Here is an 11,342-nt window from a genome sequence, read left to right on the forward strand (position 1 = left end):
TTATCTCCTGATGGTTCCTAGGCTTGCCAATCCTCAGGTCCCAGCGGGGGTTCTCCTGCTTTCCCAGGCTCCTTCCCGCCCCCACAGCCATCATGTGTCTTTTCCCCTCCAGAGGCTTCAGTCTCTACTTGAGAAGGCCTTCCTCTTTGGATGGTGTGTCTGCGTCCTTAAAACTGAAGGGGAGTGGGGGCAGGGGGGGGAGGAGGCAGAACAACATGGCTGTGAAAGGAGCCCAGACCTTCCATTTGTTGCACAGTCCTTGCAGAGGTCGTTTGCATAGTGCGAAGGTAAACTTGAACCTTTGGTTGCCCTGTGTTACTGTGAAATAGGGTTGCCAAATCCAATCCCAGAAATATCTGGGGACTTTGGGGGTGGAGCCAGGAGACTTTGGGAGTGGAGCCAGGAGACACAGGGGTGGAGCTAGGGGGGAGGGGGGAAACGGCGCCAGGGAGCATGGCAAGCTGCCCCATCTCGGAGTGGGCGATGCCGCCGCGCGGCTGCTGCCTCTTCTCCGCTCACCGTGGCTGCTCCTCCAAGATGGGCTCAGGCTGAGCCCATCTCGGAGGAGCAGCTGCGGTGGGGCAGGGGGGGGCAGCAGCAGCGTGGCGGCCTCGCCTGCTCCGCCTCTGGGGTGGAATTGGAGGGGGTGGAGGTGGGCCGGGGGCGTGGCGAGCTGCGAGTCCGGGTCCTAGCCTGCTCCTGGCCTGCCTCCGCCCTCTCCTTCTCTGGTTTTGCCTCGCCTGCGCTGCTGCCGCCTCTTGGCTGCTCCTCCGAGATGGGCTCAGCCTGGGCCCATCTCAGAGGAGCAGCTGCGGTGGGCAGGGAGGGGGCGGCAGCGGCTCGCCATGCTCCCCGGTGCCGTTTCCCCCTCCCCCCGCTTCTGTTTTTGGGGGGAGTGGGGGAAGAGGGTGGAAATCCTCGGGTCCCCTGCCGGGGCGGGAGGGTTGGGAAGCCTACTGTGAAACACTTGAAAGTTCAGCAACTCATGAGTAGGGGTGCCAATTCCCAGGTGGAGGCAGAAATCCCTGGTTTGGAGGCCCTCCAAAGCTTCAGGGTCATCAGAAATGGGGGGGGGGGAGGGAAATGTTTGCTGGACCATACTGTATAATGGAGAATTAGTCCCGGGGTATCTAGGGCTCTGAGGGGCTTTTTTTTTTAGGTAGAGGTATCAAATTTTCAGCATTGCATCTGATGAGTCTCCTCAAAATGCTCTCCAAGTTTCAAAAAGATTGGAGTAGGGGGTCCAATTTTATGAGCCCCAAAAGAAGGTGCCCCTATCCTTCATTATTTCTAATGTAGGGAAGGCATTAAAAAGTATGTAGTCCCCTTCAATGTGATGGCCCGAACTTCCTTTGGAGTTCAATTGTGCTTGTCACAACTTTGTTCATGGCTCCACCCCCAATGTCTCCTGGCTTCACCCCCAAAGTCTCCTGGCTCCACCCCCAAAGTCCCCAGATATTTCTTGAATTGGACTTGGCAACCCTAACGGTTCAAAACGATCTTATCTGATGCACTTTGAGTATTCGCAGCACATTCTTCATCAGACTCAGGGCCGGATTAACAATAAGGCCAAGTAGCCACTGGCCTATGGACCCCCCATGCCTTTAGGGGGGCTGGGCCGGCTTTCCTCCTCAGTTTCCCCCCTGCTTGCAGCCCTCCCAGCCTGCACACCCAGCCAGCAACTGAGCCACTCTTTGCCCAGCTTGTCTGCTGGCGTTGTCACCAAATTTGCCTCTCTCTGCCTCTCCCCTGCAACTTAGCTTTTGTGAATGTGCCTGCAGGCTGCAGCAGCGACCACGGATGGTGGGGCGGGTGCTCTGACTCTGAAATAATTTGCAAGCCCCATTTCCCTGGAGATTTTGACTGCCTGGGTGCCTCCACAGGGTTTAATCCGGCACTGATCAGACTCAAATTACTTGTTACTTCATTTGCTTCCAAATGAATATGCAAATGAGTTCCTGCTGAGCTTTTTCTGTAAAAAAAGCCCTGTGTGAAACAATGGTGATGTCAGGGGGTGTGGCCTAATATGCAAATGAGTACCGGTTCAGCTTTTTCTGCAACTCTTTCCAGGGATAGTTTTGTAGAAAAATAGGTGGTGGAGCTCATCCAGGGATTGTTATGCAGCTGCACATAATAGTCAATGGACAAGGAGGTGGGACTCTCAGAAGGAGGAGGTGGAACTCTCAGAAAGGTTCAGGAGCTGTGCTCCTGTGAGCTCCCACTGAATCTGAGGCCTGACTCTTTCACACATATTGTGGCTCTTTCACACATATTGTGTGGCTCTCAAAGCCCCCACTGCCCCACCAGCTGACTTGGAAAAGGCATTTCTCTCTTTAAATCACTTCTCCAAATCAAGCCAGCTGGCGACCTGGAGAATGCATTTAAAGTTAAATTGCTTTGTTTTTACCCCCCCTGTCCCCCCCATCCCATCTATTTGCTTTCCTTCCTTCCTTCGTCCCTTCCTTCCTTCCTTCCTTCCTTCCTTCCTTCCTTCCTTCCTTCCTTCCTTCCTTCCTTCCTTCCTTCCTTCCTTCCTTCCTTCCTTCCTTCCTTCCTTCCTTCCTTCCTCCCTCCCTCCCTCCCTCCCTCCCTCCCTCCCTCCCTCCCTCCCTTCCTTCCTTCCTCCCTCCCTCCCTCCCTCCCTCCCTCCCTCCCTCCCTTCCTTCCTTCCTTCCTTCCTTCCTTCCTTCCTTCCTTCCTTCCTTCCTTCCTTCCTTCCTTCCTTCCTGTCTTGTGGCTCTCAAACATTATTCTATGTGGCTCCAACATTATTCTATGTTAAGCAAGTGTGGCCACCCTTGGCTTAATTCAAAAATACTGGAACTTTTTTTACTCCCATCAGGTCCCCAGTGGAGAACTGGAGTGATGTCAGAATGACACACCAGAACCAGAAATCAGCTGTACCGTAGCATCTCGACTTATCCCATCGATCTTTTGTTCCGGGAAGCATTCGTGCCATAGTTTCATTAAGGCGAAAAGATGAATTGGAACTCTTTCACTTAGGAGGCAATTAGAAAGACACTCCAAGCGTAATTGGGTTCTGCATCGTAGAAGGTAAGGCCCTTGAAAGAATGACTGAGAAATTGACGCACAAAAACCTCAGATAAAACTTTTCAGGTGACGTCGCAAAAGGCTTTGGAGAGCAAATTGCCTGCATTTTCCTTCCAATCTCGGAGAATAAATTGGTACACTTTGAGCATTAGACAAACTTGGGGTGCAGGGAAATGGTATTTAAAGATAATTCACCACGAGTTCTTTACGCACTGCGGGAGTCCACCCAGTTGCACAGCTGGAATAACAACCCTACACACCATCGAGCTGAAAGTTGGATCTGCCCTCACTTTTGGCCTTCCCTCATGTTTTCAGGTGGCTGCCCTCTGCTTTAACACTCTTACAAAATTGTCCTATTTATTTTTGCAAATGCTTCAGACTTAGGAAGAAGAATAAGAACACACTGAATTTATATTCCGACTTCCACTCTGAAAGTCAGAGTCGCAGAGCAACTCACAATCTCCTTTACCTTTCTTCCCCACAACAGACACCCTGTGAGGTGGGTGGGACTGAGAGAGCTCTCCCAGAAGCTGCCCTTTCAAGGATAAACTCTGCGTGAGCTATGGCTGACCCAAGGCCATTCATAAGAACATGAGAAGCCATATTGGATCAGGCCAAAGGCCCATCCAGTCTAACACTCCATGTCACACAGTGGCCAAAAAACCCAGATGCCATCAGGAGGTCTATCAGCGGGGCCAGGACACTAGAAGCCCTCCCTCTGTGCCCCCCTCAAAACACCAAGAATACAGAGCATCACTGCCCCAGACAGAGAACTCCAACAATACGCTGTGGCTAATAGCCACTGATGGACCTCTGGTTCAAATGTTTATCCAGTCCTCTCTTGAAGTTGTCTATGCTTGCAGCTGCAAGTGGAGGAGAGGGGAATCAAACCTGGTTCTCCCAGATCAAAGTCCGCACACTTGACCACTACACCAAGCTGGCTCAGACATAACTGAAACCCAGATGGAAAAAGATGTACACTGTGAGTGGAAAGTGCTGCCAGGTCACAGCAGACTCCTGGCAACCCCATGGGGTCTCCAAAGCAAGAGATGTTCAAAGGTGCCTCTGCTCAGTGACCCAAGAAAGTTGCTTTCTTTCCACCTCTCTTTCCCTCCCTCCTCAGCCATCTATTTTCTTTCTTTCTTTCAAAAAAAAAAACCACCCTGAAAAAGAGGATTTGAGAGCCAGTTTGGTGTAGTGTTTAAGTGTGCAGACTCTTATCTGGGAGAAACAGGTTTGATTCCCCACTCCTTCATTTGCAGCTGCTGGAATGGCCTTGGGTCAGCTATAGCTCTCACAAGAGGTGTCCTTGAAAGGGCAGCTTCTGTCAGAGCTCTCTCAGCCCCATCTACCTCACAGGGTGTCTGTCGTGGGTGGGGGAGGGTAAAGGAGATTGTGAGCTGCTCGGAGACTCCTTTGGCTAACGAAGGGTGAGGTATAAATCCAATCTCTCCTCCTCCTGCCCTTTCTTCCTTCCTTCCTTCTCTCAAACATCTGGCATTTATTCTATGTAGCTCTTAGGCAGGGCTCATTTTGTAGCAGGAACTCCTTTGCATATTAGGCCACACACACCCCTGATGTAGCCAATCCTCCAAGAGCTTACAGTAGACCCTGTAGTAAGAGCCCTGTAAGCTCTTGGAGGATTGGCTATATCAAGGGTGTGTGGCCAAACAGGCAAAGGAGCTCCTGCTACAAAATGAGCCCTGCTCTTAGGTAAGGCAAGTTTGGCCCTGCCCTAGCCAGCTGGCATCATCTACAGCAGGCTTTTAGTACAAATGGGTAAAATTGCCCCCCTTCCCAGTGCTTGACCTTGGAGAAGAAATTTGTTGACTAGTTATAGAACAGGGATGTCAAACATGCAGTTCGGAGCCTAATCAGGCCCCCGGAGGTCTCCTATCAGGTCCCCAAGCAACTAGCTGTCATCAGCTTCCTTCTCCTTATATCTTGCTTCCTTCTGCTAACAGCTTGCTTTGCAAGGCTTGCTCAAAAGCACAGAAGCTACAGAGCAAAATCTCTATTTTCTCCATTGGCTGAAACTCCTCTCGTGGGAGGGAGAAAAGCTTACTTTGCCAGGCTCTCTCAATCGCACAGCAGAGCTACTGAGCCAAGCCACTTTTCCCTTCTATTGCTGAGGCTCCCCCCACCCCCGTCCCCTGGGGAAGGAAGGAAATAGCCCGCGCTTTCTTTGCCCAATTCCCTGGACCCCTGGGAGAAATACAAAGAAAGCATCTTTAAGACCAATGAGTGCTAACATTTTAAGCATATTTTAAGTTATGGATGGATGGATGGATGGATGGATGGATGGATGGATGGATGGATGGATGGATGGACAGACGGACGGACGGACAGAGACAGACGGATAGATGGATAGACGGACAGGCGGACAGACAGATAGACAGACAGACGATAGATAGATAGATAGATAGATAGATAGATAGATAGATAGATAGATAGATAGATAGATAGATAGATAGATAGATAGATAGATAGGCAGGCAGGCAGGCAGGCAGGCAGGCAGGCAGACAGGCAGGCAGGCAGGCAGACAGACAGACAGACAGACAGACAGACAGACAGACAGACAGACAGACAGACAGACAGACAGACAGACAGGCAGACAGGCAGTTTCTAAATATATATTAACATATATATATATGTATGTATTTGTGTTCTTTATAAAATGTATATCTCTGCTACCTAATCTTAAATAGGTACACACATGGCCCGGCCCAACAAGGTCTCATTTATGTCAGATCTGGCCCCCATAACAAATGAGTTCGACACCCTGTATAGAAGGCAGCAATGGAGTGTTCCAACGGACCCCCCTTCTTCAAATGTTCCATCTGCTTTTGCCTTCTCTCCTGCTCTCCGTGCCCCGATCGGAATGCCAGGACACACACCCACAAAGGGGGCGAAGAATAGATTGCTGAGCGTGAGGGAGGGCATTGTGAATCTGCGATAACAGAAATGTAATTACGCAGTAGGCAGTGGAGAGCATCCCAAGCCTAAAATGGATTAAGTTCAAAGTACTCATTAAAACAAGTACGATCACTTTCGGGGGTTCTAATATCCTGTTCATGGAGATAAATGTACACACAAATTGAAGTCACGGAGAAGGAACGGTTTCCGCGCCCCCCCCTCCCCGCCTTCAAGAAAAGTGTTTGGATTTGAGATGCTCATTCTGCACCACACATAATTAATGCTCGGAACAGCTGTTCGCCGGGGAGGGCAATAAAGCTATCGTTTTTATTTCCTTCAGCAAGCCATCACACGCTGATGGGGAAAGGAGGGAGGCACTGAGCAAAACACCAGAGCGCCATGGCTTGTGGAAGGCTGGCTCCTTGCAGCCGCAACAGCTCCATCTGTGCGATGGACAAATTTCTTTAACGGCCCCTGTATGCTCCTGCTGCATTCTTCCCCACCAGAGCTGGATTAAAAATAGAGCAAGTAGGCACCAGCCTCTGGGCCCCCACACCTTTAGGGGCCCTGGACCAGTTTGACTTTCTCTGTCTATCCCCCTCAGCTTTGTCACAGGGCTTTGGAGAAAGTGCCTGCCGAAGATATTAGGAGATCATAGAATCGCAGAGTTGGAAGGGATCTCCAGGGTCATCTAGTCCAACAGGAATGCAGGAATGCACAATGCAGGAAACGCACCAATACCTCCAGGGCTTTCTTTCTAGAAAAAGCCCAGCCGGAACTCACTGACATATTAGGCCACACCCCATGACACCACCATTGTTTCACACAGGGCTTTTTGTAGAGAAAGCCCAGCAGGACCTCATTCGCATAGCAGGCCATACCCCCTGACACCAAGCCAGCCAGAACTGCGTTCCTGTGCGTTCCTCCTCAGAAAAAGCACTGGGAGTGGAGCTCTGGAACCTCTAAATTTTTATTGTGCTCTTTCTTTCTTAACCCCCCCCTTGCCCCCCCCTTGCTTGCTTCTGGGCTCCATGGTTCAAACCCCCTGTGTGAATTTTGCTGAACTCTTAAGATTTGACAAACTTTCTAATATTTGTCCCCACAAAAAAAAATGGGAAAATAACCAAAACATATAAAGCAGACCGATGGAAGTCTTCCTCATGCCCCTGGGGCCACATAGGAGAAAGTAATTTAAAAAATTATGATGGGACTAAGGTTTTATGATGACAATTATAATTCAAGAAGCATTTTAAGGTAGATGCTGAGCTGATGAAATTGAGTATTCCTTCCAGTGATGTCGGGGTGTGTGGCTAGGGTTGCCAATCCCCAGGTGGGGGCAGGGGATCCCCCTGCTTAGAGGCCCTCCCCCCGCTTCAGGGTCATCGGAAAGCGGGGGGGGGGGGAGGGAAGGGAAATGTTTTTGGGAACTCTCTTATTCCCCCTGGAGTCTTATTCCCATAGGAAATAATGGCGAATTGATCTGCGAATATCTGGGGCTCTGGGAGGGCTGTTTTTTGAGGTAGAGGCACCGAATTTTCAGCATAGCATCCAGCGCCTCTCCCCAAAATATCCCCCCAAGATTCAAAAATATTGGACCAGGGGGTCCGATTCTATGAGCCCCCAAAGAAGGTACCCCTATCATTATTTCCTATGGAAGAAAGGCATTTCAAAAGGTGTGCAGTCCCTTTCAATGTGATGGCCAGAACTCCCTTTGGAGTTCAATGATGCTTGTCACACCCTGGCTCCACCCCCAAAGTCTCCTGGCTCCACCCCCAAAGTCCCCAGATATTTCTTGAATTGGACTTGGCAACCCTATGTGTGGCATATGCCAACGAGTTGTGTTTATGAGCTCTGGCACCTCTTTTTCTACAGAATGACCCCTGGGAACTCATATTCATAAGAACACATGGAGAAATAGCTTTTAAACGGGACTAGATAAATTCATGGAGGATAAGTCTAGCAATCGCTACTAGCCTTGGCAGCTTAGGGGACCGTACACATTTAGAGGTCTTAAACCTCTGATTCCCAAAGCTAGGAGGCAGCCAGTTCCTCCAGAACTGGTTGGCCACTGTGTGAGATGGGATGCTGGTCTAGATGGACCACTGATCTGATCCAATAGGGATCTTCTTATGTTCTTATGAAGGCCTCAACCTCTATACTCTGTTGTTGAACCTTCAAAAGAACTGGTTGGCCACGGTGTGAGATGGGATGCTGGTCTAGATGGACCACTGGTCTGATCCAATAGGGATCTTCTTATGTTCTTATGAAGACCTCAACCTCTATACTCTGTTGTTGAACCTTCAGAAGAACTGACTGGCCACTGTGTGAGATGGGATCCCCTAGTTTAGAGGCCCTCCTCCCACTTCAGGATCATCAGAAAGTGGGGAAGGGAAATGTCTGCTGGGCATTCCATTATTCCCTATGGAGACCAATTCCCATAGGGTATAATGGAGAATTGATCCACGGGTATCTGGGGCTCTGGGGAGGGCTGTTTTTTTGAGATAGAGGCACCAAATTTTCAGCATAGCATCTGGTGCCTCTCTTCAAAAAACCCTCCAAGTTTTAAAAAGATTGGACGAGGGGGGCCAGTTGAGTCCCATAATTGGTGTCCCTATCCTTCATTATTTCCAAAGGAGGGAAGGCATTTAAAAGGTGTGTGGTCCCTTTTAAATGTGATGATGGCCAGAACTCCCTCTGGAATTCAATTACGCTTGTCACACCCTTGCTCCTGGCTCCACCTCCAATGTTGCCTGGCTCCACCCCCAAAGTCCCCAGATATTTCTTGAATTGGACCTGGCAACCCTATCCCCAAAGCTCCAGGCATTTTCCAAGTGGAAGTTGGCAACCCTACTCTCTACATATGTGCACTGGCAGTGCATCCTTCTGTAAAATAGCAAGGAAACATGCCAGCTGTCTATGGGCTCCTGATCCAGCTCTGCAAGTCACCTGTGGGTGCTCGCTGACCTTTGGTTTGAAGACTGCTGCTTTAGACGAAACACAGAAATGGGCTAATCTTGAAAGCAGTGCGCCCCTTCCCAACTCCTGGCGCCGCGCTGCAAAGGTGCCATAAAGCGCACTGCTGAAAAAGTCTCAAGTTTGGTGCAGTGGTTAAGCACGCGGACTCTTATCTGGGAGAACCGGGTTTGATTCCCCACTCCTCCACTTGCAGCTGCTGGAATGGCCTTGGGTCAGCCAAAGCTCTCGCAGGAGTTGTCCTTGAAAGGGCAGCTGCTGTGAGAGCCCTCTCAGCCTCACCTACCTGTCAAGCATCGATATTTTCAATAATCAAGCTTTTGTTCTTGTAATCAAAAGTTGCTTTATTGTAAAACTACATAGCTTAGTCAAGGACAGGGTCCTTGGAAGTAATGACGTATACAGAATTGAATAGTTACTTATAGGCAAACTTCAAAAGGATAACATACAGATGCAATTTGAGTCACGGGTTAAAAGGCTACTAGCTAGTATCTCTTTTATGGCTAAGGAATGCAAGCTAATAAAACATCTCCCTTTCTCACACTTTCTCTGAGAACAGATAAGACCTGGCTGTGTGAATCTGGGGGAGAGGCACTTTACACAGTTACTGCAAGGCTAACCTAAACATCTTGGGTCCAGATGGATTTATTATGCACCTTTTTGTTGTAAAGGTGGGGGGGAGAAGCAGGCCGGAGTGGTGTTCTGTTCTATGTCTGGTATGCCTACCTGGCACATGAAATATGCATGCTTGACACTACCTCACAGGGTGTCCGTTGTGGGGTGGGAAGGTAGAGGAGATTGTGACTGCTTTGAGATTCAGAGTATAGGAAAGGAAAGGTCCCCTGTGCGACTCTGGGGTGACGTTGCTTTCATGGCAGACTTTTTACAGGGTGGTTTGCCATTGCCTTCCCCAGTCATCTATGCTCCACCCCCCCCCCAGCAAGCTGAGTGCTCATTTTACCAATCTCAGAAGGATGGAAGGCTGAGTCAACCTCGAGCCGGCTACCTGAAAACCCAGCTTCCACTGGGGATCGAACTCAGGTTGTGAGCAGAGCTTAGGACTGCCGTACTGCAGCTTTAACACTCTGCGCCACGGGGCTCTTCCTCAGAGCATAGGGCTGGATATAAATCCAAGATCTTCATCTTTTTCTTCAAGTCACAGCAAAAAGCTTCTCAAAGTCTGCTGTGCACTGTAGGGAAGAACAGTCTTGTTTTACACATCCCCTTGTGTTATTTCTTTGGAAGGTCAGTCTCTCGCATGCCAGTTTCCAATCAGCCGTGAATTGGTTGAAGTTATGAAGAGTCACATCCCTCATTATTACTCTCAATTTTGTTAATTGCTTCCAGCAGTGATCAAGAAAGGTGAACAGTAAGGAGAAGGCCGAGTGTAGAAGCTTATGAATGAAACACTGGGATTGCTTGTTGCTTTCCGCACTCACACTGTGCCAGCGTGGTAACAGAGAGCCAGTCTGGTGTAGTGGTTTAGTGTGCAGCCTCTAATCTGGAAGAACTGGGTTTCATTCCACACTTCTCCACATGCTGGGTGGTGTTGGGTCAGCCACAAGTTCTCTTAAGAGCTCTCTCGCACGGTGCCTGTTGTGGGGAGAGAAGAAGAAGAAGAAGATATTGGATTTATATCCCGCCCTCCACTCCGAAGAGTCTCAGAGCGGCTCACAATCTCCTTTACCTTCCTTTACCAGTGTGACTTTCTCTGTCTCTCCCCTGCAGCTTTGTCAAAGGGGCTTTGGAGAAAGTGCCTGCAGAAGATATTAGGAGATCATAGAATCATAGAGTTGGAAGGGATCTCAAGGGTCATCTAGTCCAATCCCCTGCACAATGCAGGAAACTCACAAATACCTCCAGGGCTTTCTTTCTAGAAAAAGCCCAGCCGGAACTCATTGACATATTAGGCTCTCTCAGCCCCACCTACCTCACAGGGTGTCTGTTGTGGGGTGGGAAGGTAGAGGAGATTGTTCTCTGAGACCTCTCTCACACCTGTGAGGTGGGTGGGGCTGGAGAGGGCTCTCACAGCAGCTGCCTTTTCAAAGACGATCTCTACCAGAGCTATGGCTGACCCAAGGCCATTCCAGCAGGTGCAAGTGGAGGAGTGGGGAATCAAACCCGGTTCTCCCAGATAAGAGTCCCCACACTTAACCACTACACCAAACTGGCTCTCCAGAGGAAGGGAAGGAGATTGTTCGGTGCCTCTAGGACATCAGGGGCCGTTCTACCCATCATGAACCTCACAAACCGAACCAGTTCATTTGGCAGCTAAAAGTTCGTGATGGTTCGTGGTTTGCGCAGCAGACATGCCGTGAACCACAAACCAAACTGCGTCTTCCTAGTATGTGCCCATTCCTACTCGCAAGGTGCCTCTTGTGGGCAAAGGAAGGGATGGCGAT

The sequence above is a fragment of the Heteronotia binoei genome, chromosome 2 (assembly GCF_032191835.1).
Source record: "Heteronotia binoei isolate CCM8104 ecotype False Entrance Well chromosome 2, APGP_CSIRO_Hbin_v1, whole genome shotgun sequence".
Taxonomy (NCBI): domain Eukaryota; kingdom Metazoa; phylum Chordata; class Lepidosauria; order Squamata; family Gekkonidae; genus Heteronotia; species Heteronotia binoei.